This window comes from Mchenga conophoros, linkage group LG10 (assembly GCF_057382185.1).
Source record: "Mchenga conophoros isolate Kocher_MC1m ecotype Shallow Benthic linkage group LG10, M_conophoros_male_GT1.1, whole genome shotgun sequence".
Taxonomy (NCBI): domain Eukaryota; kingdom Metazoa; phylum Chordata; class Actinopteri; order Cichliformes; family Cichlidae; genus Mchenga; species Mchenga conophoros.
In genome coordinates, this window is record NC_140535.1 from 3,619,505 (window position 1) to 3,630,327 (window position 10,823).

Here is a 10,823-nt window from a genome sequence, read left to right on the forward strand (position 1 = left end):
TACCACACCCCCGTGATGCAAAGGCTCACGCAGCCCCTGTGCTGTCTCCAGCCTGTGGCCTATTCCTAGAGTCAAATCCCTCACCTAATCCAATAGATGCAGTGAGCCGTTGCTGTCCAACGCTGGCCTCAGAAAGCATCAGGACACCTATAGCAAGAAGACAATAAACCACACAGGCTGCCTTTGTTTTGCTCGTGTCTAAAATGATTATGATAATGACTTCATGGAGATTATGTAATCGCTGAGTGAGGTTAAACTTCCAGTGACCTTTTTTACTCAGTTAAAAAGTGTTTTGGATGTAATTCAGGGAGAATATCAGGATTTATCGCATTATCAAATGTGTCTTTATGTCTGCACACATGCTGAAGTCAAGCATGCTTTACACAGATGATAATCACTTAGGTAATACTTTAACCTTGTGTTACTCAAGTACGCAGCTACAATTTTATTTTGATTTTATTGTACTCTGTTTATTAGACAATGAGAAACTACTTACTCTCATAGACATCAGAAATATGGCATTTTTTATGGAAGCGCACATGTGCAATACTGGGAGCTGTGTGTGTCTGTGAAATTTCAGTCCAGTTTGTTGTCATTTGTCCATCAGAGATTTTTAATATGCTACTTATGTAACAATACATAAATAAGCAAATAAATACAGCAGATTTTGGTAAAACCAAACAACAGCTTTGCTTTTTGTCACAATCAGCAGGAGCTGATTCTTTGTGGAGAGAATACTAGACTCAAATGCAGACCAAAAACAGGGCGTGAAACGTGACTAGAACAAAAAGTGAGCCGTTTGTTGTGGCTGATAACAAGAGTACATAAACAAAGCAAAGGCGAGCGGGGCGACAACTAAACTAGAACCTAAACTGGAAAAACTCAACTATGATAACTGTGACAAAAACATGAACATGATTCATAACAGGTGCATGCGGGAAACTATGAGAATAAACATGAACATGACCTGAACAGAATCATGAATTACCTGAAACTTGACATGATATGAAGGGAAGAACACAGACAGCCTGACAATGGCTACGTTCACACTGCAGGCGAAAGCGCATCAAATCCGATTTCTTTGACCCTATGCGACCCATCTATCCGATCATGGTGTGACAGTGTGAACGGCACAAATCCAATATTTTCAAATCCGATCTGGGTCACTTTCGTATGTGGTCCTGAATCCGATACATATCCGATGTTTTAGAAAGCGACTGCTGTTTGATGGTCAAGTCGCATTAAATCCGTCTTTTACGTCACTGACACAAGACAGACGCCAATTATCAGAGCCGGAGAAGACATCGTGAACGCTTCCTGGCCATCCAGTGTAGATGTTGGGAAGGCAACGTTGGAGAATGTGAACATTTTATTTGTACTGTATAATCTGCAGATTATGACAGAAATCTGCAACTATCCTTTGAAGCACCGCTCCTCTAAAACAGCAATAAGGATCATTATTAGGTTATTTACATTATTATGTAAATAACAAAATAACTTAAAGCAAAAATTGGGAAACGTAAAGTTCGAAGTCTTTATATTAAGGCCATCAGTCAAACAATATAGTTTGTTCTGGGTCTAAACAGAGCGCGTTGTGTGTGGCGTCTTCTTTTGCGCATGCGGCCGCTTTGAGCGTTCACACTAGAGCGCGTTTGCTGTCGCATTTTATTTGTAGTGTGAACGAGCAGACAAAAAAATCGGATTTGATCAAAAAATCGGAGTTGAGCATTAAGACCTGCAGTGTGAACGTAGCCTAAGACTGAATGAAACACACAGACTCAATACACACAGGGGAAGTGGAAACACGTTGGGAAACAGCTGAAACAAATGAAACAAATGATGGGAGTAAAACTTGAACAAAGAAGCACAAGACTTTCAAAATAAAACAGGAAACATGGAGAGACGTAGACATGACAACACAGGCTTGACAACATAAAACGAGCGGATGAGAAATACATAACAACTAGCACAGAAGGCCTGGGTGAAACAGACTAAATTTAAATTCAATGAATAATAATCCCAAACTCCACATTATCTTCAAAATATAACATAAGAGATCAAAACCAACTGAAATCACGGGGTCACAGACTTTGACACTTTTCTTTCCTCTTGCATTTGCTTCCTGTCACTAAAGTGATTTTTAAATTTTGATTGTTTTTTAAAATTATTTTATTTCTTTTCCCGGGTTACTTTTGTACTTTGTTGTTTCATTGTATGTCCTTAACTAACAGTATTAGTATAACTTTTGCAGTTTGTCTTTCTGTCTGTGCCATCACCTGGTGACGTGGTGAAAAGAAATATTAGTGAAAGTGGTGTTTCTTACCAGGCTGGTGGAAAATGCACTACTTCCCCTCTGAATATCAAAAAACACTCAGTCTTCTTTTGCTAATCTATCATCTGGTGGGCACTCGCTCACTGCTCTCAGCTAACAGTTCTTTTTTTTCAAAGACCCCCAAAACTGACAAATATCACTGCAGCTCTTCTTCTTTCTCACAGTGTCACTGAATGAAATCGGTCTATAATAAAACAGCTTGGACTTCAATAAAACCCAAACAGGCCTAATGCTGTTCACTGCAAATTAAATAGCTGCAAAGCATATTACACAAGTATGTGATAAATCAAAGGTACTGCTGTCTTCACAAATTAGACACTAGACTAAGTCATTTTCCAGATAATTGAGCTATGATACAGAATATAAGTGAGGGTTCATTAAAGATTTTTTTTTTTCACTTTCTTAATACATTTGGAAGAAATGGAATAGACAGACACATCAGGCCTGGATTACACCTACACACACAAACAGGTGAACCCAGGTGCATGAAAACACCGTCACAGAGGAGAAAGACCTAACTGATTTATTATTGATTTCTACTGAAAGGGCTGTGGATTGCCAGCAGACAAGAGGAAACCACACGTGATGACTTGGCTGATGACTGAGAACTGGGAAAGGCAAGTGTGTGCAGAGATAGAATGTGAAGGCAGAAGTTTGAGAGAGATGCTGATGCTGAACAAGTGCAGCATAACAGAGTGGAGCAGGGCAAGCTGGCAGCAATCAGAAATGGAGACTGATGGAGAGACTACAGTCTGGCAGCATGTTTGAATACAGAGTTGTTCCAGTATAGAGTGTGTTTACTGCCTGGACCTTGGAGATATAAATCTGTAGGAATGGCCTCACGCAAAACAGTGCCACCTTAAACAACAGTGCTGATGCATATTTACAGTCATATACAGGCAAGTGAAAAAGACACTTTTCACAGGACTCTATACAGGCCTATGTAAAACTAATTACATATCTAAGGTGTGCAAAGTTTGATTTGTCTTCTGAACAGTGTTCTTTGGACAGACCAAAGTGGAGATGTTTGGCCATAAAGTACAGAGGGATATTTGGCAAAAAAAATCAACAACAACAACAACAACAAAAAACACCTCATATACAGTATTAAACATAACGGTAAAGGAATAATAATGTGTTCTTGTAGCCACAGAGTTAGGAAACCTGGGTCGTCGCCCCAGAGTTTCGAGTTGTCATTATTGTTGAACTTTGATTTGGCCATTATTTATCATTTCTAGTCTTTTGGTTTCTTTTCTGCCTTCTGGTTTCTGTCTGTGTTCCTTAGTTGCTCTGTCTCCCCTGTCTGCTGTATCCCCTTGTCAAGTCCGCGTCTCTGTGTTCTGTTTCCTGTTTTACTTTGAAAGTCTGTGTCCTATGTTAAAGTATCTGGTTTTGCCTCCCTTGTCTTGTTAGGCCTGATTTGTCCCATTTGTTTCCCTCCTGTCTCTCATTCCCTGACTGCTCCCTCTGTGTATTGAAGCCCTGTGTTTTCCTCTGTCCGTGTTGCGATCTACCCTCATCCTATGCTGTATGTTCTGTCTGCCTGTGTAAGTTTATTTGTATTCTCAGTTTGGTTATATTTGAGTTCAGCATTAAAGTTGTTTTCAGTTCATGTTTTTGCCTCCAAGTGTCTGCACTAGGGATGGGTACCGGTGTCCGGTGCCATGATGGCACCGGTTCTGACATAAACGGTAGTAACCAGACCGAAAAGCAGCGCACATTTCGGTGCTTTTTTTTCCTGAGCTGTGATACACTTTAGATTCTAGCCAATCATTTTACGTTTCCGAGGATAGTAGGCGGGGCCAGGTACGTACGTTCTGTTAGAGCAGAGCTACAGATTAAAAATGTCCAAGGCGAAGCGGTCAAAAGTCTGGCTGTACTTCACAGCAAAAGATGCAAACTCAGCAGCAACAAGTGCTTTAAGCTGATACTGTGATACTGTCAAAGGAGGTAACACCAAGAATCCGATGAAACACCTGGCGACGCATAGCGTTTTTTTAAAAGCCCAGAAATGCGCCGTATTTGATAGCTTGCTGCGAGACCTCACACCCAGCTCATCTACTGCGGGTGGGTTGGCTGTTATGCAACATCCCCCAAAAACACGAAGAGGAGAGTCCTGGCCCCTAGCCCTGCCAGTGTAGCAGAAATGATGAGGATGATGATGGCAGCAGCCGTTCTTCTCTGCGTGAGTAGCTAATTTACGTTGAGTAGGCTAACCACGTTATTACATTAATGCATGTAAGGTGAACTAGCAAACATCATCATAGCTACATGCGGCTGTCTTCTTGTTTGATGGCAGATACTCCCTTCACCCTGGCCAAAAAGGCTAAAATGACCAAAGAAAAAGTGGAAAACAGTTAAACATGAGAGGTTTTGGACAAAGTCTGTGTTTTTTCCATTGTTTAAGCACTGCTTCCAGCCAAGAGTGATGCCATATATGCCCCATAGCTGCAGAAAAGGCTAACATTGTTATCTTTTTACAAAAAACCAGCTGAACATGAGAGGTTTTTGGACCAATTTTGTGTTCTCCATTCTTTAAGCACCGGTTTAAGCACCGTTTGAGCACCGGCACCGTTTCAAAAGTACCGATTTGGCAGCAGTATCGGATAAAACCTAAACGATACCCATCCCTAGTCTGCACATTGGGTCCTCCTTTCTACCACTCCTGCCTGCACACAGCCCTCACATGACACACAGGACCTGGGCATCTTGCAGTCACCATGAATTCCTCTTCATACCAAAATATTTTAGAGTCAAATGTAAGGCCATCTGTCTGACAGCTAAAGCCAAACTGGCTCATGTTTGGGACAATTATCCCAAGCAGAGGACCGAATCTATAAAAAAAGAAAAGAAAGAAGGTGTCGCACTGGCCCAGTGCAGACCTCAATCCAATTAAAATGCTGTGGCAGGATCTTAAGAGAGCTGTAAATAAACGAATGCCTGAAAATAACATAGAAAAAAATTAATATGAATAGATAAAGTCATACAGAAAGGGATTACTCCAAGTTGCTGGTAAAGGTGGTTTTACGTGTTACTGAATCATTGGGTATACACTTTGTTTTTCACAGGACTGTATCAACCAGCCAGGAATATGTATTTTTTTCTACAACACTACTACTTTTACTTTTCTAAAAATATTTCTGTGATTTTGAATGGAACAGGGCTCCATTTAACAGAACAGAAATACAAAAAAGGTGAAAACGAATGAATTAGAAATGTCGAAGAGAAAGAAAATCAGGAGGAAAAAAGCATAATTTCAGTAGTTTATCATACTGTATGAGACGGGGGAGCTTCACTGGCATGAACCTATTTTCATAACTGTGCCACTTGCAAAATAACTATGCTTCACTCTGACAAATCCCATAAATCCTTAAATATAAACCTCTTATTCCTGTCACTCCTTCTCATCTATTCTGAGGATAAACATCGTTTCAGATCTTGAGGTTGGTCTCATTCTCTGCAGGTGGCTGTCCCATGGAATCAGCTTCTAACAATGACGTTGTTACAATTACTACTGATGTCTGGATTTAAAGCCCCGTCCCCCGTTGCTCCACGGTACAGTTGTCTGCGACTTCTCCTACCCTGCTGTCTTTTTGTCTCTCATCCAGAGATAAAGAAGAGCTTTCATGTTGCTGTGATCGGGGCTGGGCTGAAAATTAGGTCAGAAAATGAGGACAATATTTCTCTGCTAATAAGAAACAACGATGCTACTCACAGTTTGTTCTCTTTTCAGAAAGAATACTGAAGAATCTTGTAGAACATTTACATTTTAAAACCATTTATTTTATACAGATAGTAACGCAAATCAGATCAGTGTCATTCTTTTAGTTACAGTTCACAGACTGCAATAATGGCTTTTCCTGATGCCCAGCATCATCTTCTTTCACACCAAGCTTCTGCATGTCCTCCTTCACTACATCCATGAATCTTCTCTGTAGTCTTCCTGTCTTCCTCCTGTCTCGTGTCTCCATACTCAGCATCTTTTTTCCAATATATTGACTTTCTCTTCTCTGCACATGTCCAAACCACCTCAGCCTCGCCTCTCTAACTCTTTCTCCAAACTGCTCAACCTGAGCTGTCCCTCTGAAGTACTAGTTTCTAATCTTGCCCATCTCTGTCACTCTCAATGAAGAGCAGAACATGTTCAGGTCAGCGTCCTGTCTTTTTTGTCAGCACCACCGTCTCCAAACCTTCTCCTTCACCAGGGTTAAAATCGTCTGCCCTCACTACATCTTTATTGTTACTGCTGTTTAACTGTATAACTGTTTCCCTCTTATTTACACACCTGTATTGTGTCCTGCTTTTAATGAAGCTTATGTGTAAGCTGGGTGTTCCTGGATTTTTTTCTGTTAGTGTATTCTTCACATTACTTCAACTTTCCCACACTCATTGCTCTAGTCTAGTGCAATAATTGCCTTGCCCACCTTCTCCAAGCCAATCAGCATCCATTCTGCATGGTTTAAATCTCAGTGCTCTTTCCTCATTCTGCCACTCAGGCTCTCGCAAACTGTTTATAATATCACGGTCCCGTGTCTCTCTGGCTGGCCCACACTGGCAGCAGGGTTTGTTTGTGTTTTTCTCTCTCCCCCTGTCGCCTGGGCGGAACTCATTACGGGTTCCTGCCTTTGGCCTACACACCTGAGAAGGATGATGTTCACCTGTACCTCATTTGCCTGCCACTATTTAAAGGGAAGAAGCACGGTACTCCTCGCTGGATCACGTTAATGAAAGCCTGGTTAGAAACCATCAAAAATGAATGCCTAATCCTAACCATATTATCTACCATAACCTAACCATAACCTAGTTATACCCCTAAAACTAAAATCACATTTTGAGCCTCAAAAAAGCCTTCAAACTTATGGGGACGGCATTTTGTCCCCATAAGTATAATACCATGCCAATTTTCTGTCCTCACAAAGATGTCTAAACATGTACACACACACACACACACACACACACACACACACACACACACACACACATATATTCCTCACTTTTTCCTTGCTGTTGTAAGGGTCAGCTCAGTGAGCATGAAAGCTGTTTTCCATCCTACTTCACACTCACCCAGTTGAACACACTCACACCTGGGAGCACCCATTCAGCAACAATCTGGTTTCTGTAGCATGCGCAGATTACAACATGTGCCTTGCACCTGGATTTGGATGCTTGCTACAGAACACCTGCCACAGGCAGAAGGACATTTGGTGTAGAAATCGTGGTTTAGAGTCTTGAATTTAAACTGTGTCACTGATCTATTTTGCTGCATTCAGCTTTTATGCTCCTTATATCTGGAACAAACTCCCAGAAAGCCTCAGATCAGCTGAAACACTCAGTTTATTTAAATCCAGGTTGAAGACTCACCTGTTCTCAGCTGCATTTGAATAAAGCACCAAATCCACACTTTAAGCTTAAATTTCAAAACTTACATTTAACTACTGATTTTATCTACTGTTCTGATTTTATCTGTTTTGATTTTTGATTTTATAAACTGTTTTGTATGTTTGTTTGTTTGTTTGTTTGTTTGTTTGTTTGCTTGTTTTAATCAATTTTAAATCATGCCTTTTATTTGTTTTTGTTTCTAATGTCTCTGTAAAGCACTTTGAATCACCTTGTTGTTGAATTGTGCTATACAAATAAACTTGCCTTGCTTTTTTATTCTCTTCTCTTTCTCCTGACTTACCAGCCAGCTGAGGCAGATGACTGCCCCTCTCAGATTCTGCTAGAGCTCCTGTTAAAAAGAAGTCTGGAATTTCTTCCTCTCCATTGTCACCAAGTGTTTGTTCAAAGGGGCTCATCTAATGTTGAAGTTCTCTTGGTGATGTTGCAGAGTCTCAGCACTCTGAGATCAGATCAGATAAGCCGTGTTGAACTTTGTACTTTACCTCTCTGACCTGTGACCAGGTGAAACATTTGCTGTGTCATGAAATAAAATAGATGACATAAAAGTCGCAGGACTGCAAGAATCCTCTATCAGAGAAGACTGTCCCCAAACTCCAGCAACTAACCAGTTCCCAGATGTTTATGGCCACAGTGGTAAACACAGTTTTCTGAGGTGAGCTGCTGCCATCAAATTCAAAGTTTTAAAACTTGCTAGTTTTGACATCGGATGTGTTTTCTGTGTTCTATTACAAAAAAAAAAAAAGTTATAAGATTTGCAAATCATTACATTCTGTTTTTTTTCTTTTTGTTTGTTTGTTTTTTCAGTGTCCCAAAGTTTTGGAATTGAGTCAGTAAACAAAATAGAATCACAAAGTTTACTGAGTACAGCGACGTAAATGAGCACCTCTCCAAATGTCTGATGAATTGTTGGTGTAACTGAAATTAAATTGTATCGTATCAAAACCAAATATTACTGCATAATAGAGATTTTCTATCTGATTGCTAAAAATCTGTATTTACAAACAAACATTTTTTTAATCTTCATGACTTTTTCATTTGACCTTTATATCAGATTTATTACCTCCAGAAAGGAGGTTATGTTTGTACACATGTTATTCTTTCTGTCTGTAAAAATGATAACGTAAAAAGTTTAGAATAAATTCCGAGAAAACCTCGTAAGGGTGTAGAGTGGGATCATGTTAACAATCAATTAAAATCTGGCGTATAGTAGCTTATAAAGATTTAAAATATCATGTAACATTTGACCTCTGACCTCTCCTTCAGGGCCAATAGATTGATCTGATTTAATAATCCTATATACAGCTATGTTAAAACTATGTCTCTTATAGCCATTGTTTGTATTGACAACATATAAGGGATGATATATGGGGATTCTAAATATCGCCTTACTTTGGACCTCTGACCTCTTCTTTGAGGTTGAAAAAGGTCAAACTTTCATAAAATGTCTTTTATCTTTAAAACTATGTTTAAAATTCTACTGCTTTTGTTTGTATTGGCAACATTTAGAAAATGATGCTGGTATATGTGGGAATTTTAAATATCACATTTGACCTCTGATCTCATCTGCCTTTCTTTTCAAGCTGACACAAAATGTGTTCTGTCTTTAAAAAAGTATTGTCAAGAAAAAGAGAATGAGCTGCCTGGTTAGTTAGAAAGATACCGTAGTATAATATTATATAATGAGCTTGAAGTTATTCATGTTCAGGTATTTACAAAGCTATTATCCATTACCTACTCCTGCATAAAGTTTGTGTATTCAAAGCAAACATCTGTCATGCTACACTTATCTGATTTGTACGGCACTATAAACTTATTAAAGTACATTTATAAAGAACAAAGAAAACAAAATCAAGTTTACTGAATACAATATTCTTCCCATAAACAGAAATACTGCCCAGAGAGTGAGAAACAACAACTTTTTTTAAGCTGTTCTTGTATAGTGTTACTATTTTTGCACAATGGTGTGAGCTATGATTTGTAATGCTTTGATGTTGTTTTATATGGACTCTTATATGAATATTAAAGCCTAAACACATCAAAATGCAGCTTTTAGCCATTTTCATCTCATGTTGAATATTTGTGTATTGCCCTCTAGTGGAACAAGTTGGGAATGCAACTTCAAAAATTCCCAACCTCAGTAGCTTTAATCCTTGAATCTTCCAACCTAATAATCAGCAATGACAAAAATAGCCTTTGTTGTTTTTTTCTGTCCGGATGAGGCTCGAGCACAGATTTGAGATCAGCCTCTGGGTTTTAGAGCACAATCTATCAGCAGTTATAAGTGTTAAATGTAACATTTTAGCCATTATTGACTGTAGCTGAGTGAATAAGGAGCAGTTTGGTGTCTGGGTTTTCTTATAGCGAGAACAGAGAGATCTACATCTGAAAGCAGGGTCTAATTAACACGTTAAATCACCGCGATTCACATTTTCAGTCACTCTGCTGCAGCCTTCTTGTTTTGTGTCACCACATTAAACTCTCCTAGAAAAGTAATGTTCTGTAGAGCTCACTGGTACAGTGTGTAACAAAGCTGGCACCACCCTGGCTGTTTCATGTTGCTCCTGCAGGTGGCAGTATCACACCTACTCATTCCACTGCAGCTTTGAGCCTGTCTCAGCGAGATGGATCTCACAGCCTTCTGCTGTTATAAGTGATGTTCAGAGAACATCTGAGGAGTGTATCTATCTACTTTATTGTCCACTATCTTAAACCTTTTACATGTTTTCTGAATTATTGAATAGCCTTGGTCTTGCAATAAGTTATGCAACCCACTAGAATCTTGTAAGAATGGCTGTCGAGGGATCTTATATTAACTGCATAAATTTTATCCAATGCAGCAACAGTTAATCCTGAAAGGTTTAATTAAACACTGTAATTCTTCTTTTGACAGATTAAATATAATGTGATCCATCAATTCCCATAATATACCTTCCACTGTGTGTAATTATTAAAGATTAAATCCCAGTTACACCTTCAGCCTAAACCTGCTGCTGTAGGTAAAGTTTGATCTCCACTTGCAAGAATAACACCGAGTTCAGTTCTCACTCACTCAGACATGTTCATCCAAACGGGGAATGGAGACCACAGCTCT

At 39.4% G+C, this 10,823-nt stretch overlaps 1 long non-coding RNA gene across 1 annotated transcript; it reads left to right on the forward strand.

Moving 5' to 3' along the window:
- The first annotated feature begins 4,347 nt into the window (after nt 1–4,347).
- Nucleotides 4,348–9,682, forward strand: LOC146565232 (uncharacterized). The gene is made up of 3 exons (XR_014893993.1): nt 4,348–4,517; nt 8,016–8,384; nt 8,537–9,682. It is a non-coding gene; the product is annotated as an uncharacterized LOC146565232 (long non-coding RNA).
- Nucleotides 9,683–10,823: the final 1,141 nt, after the last annotated feature.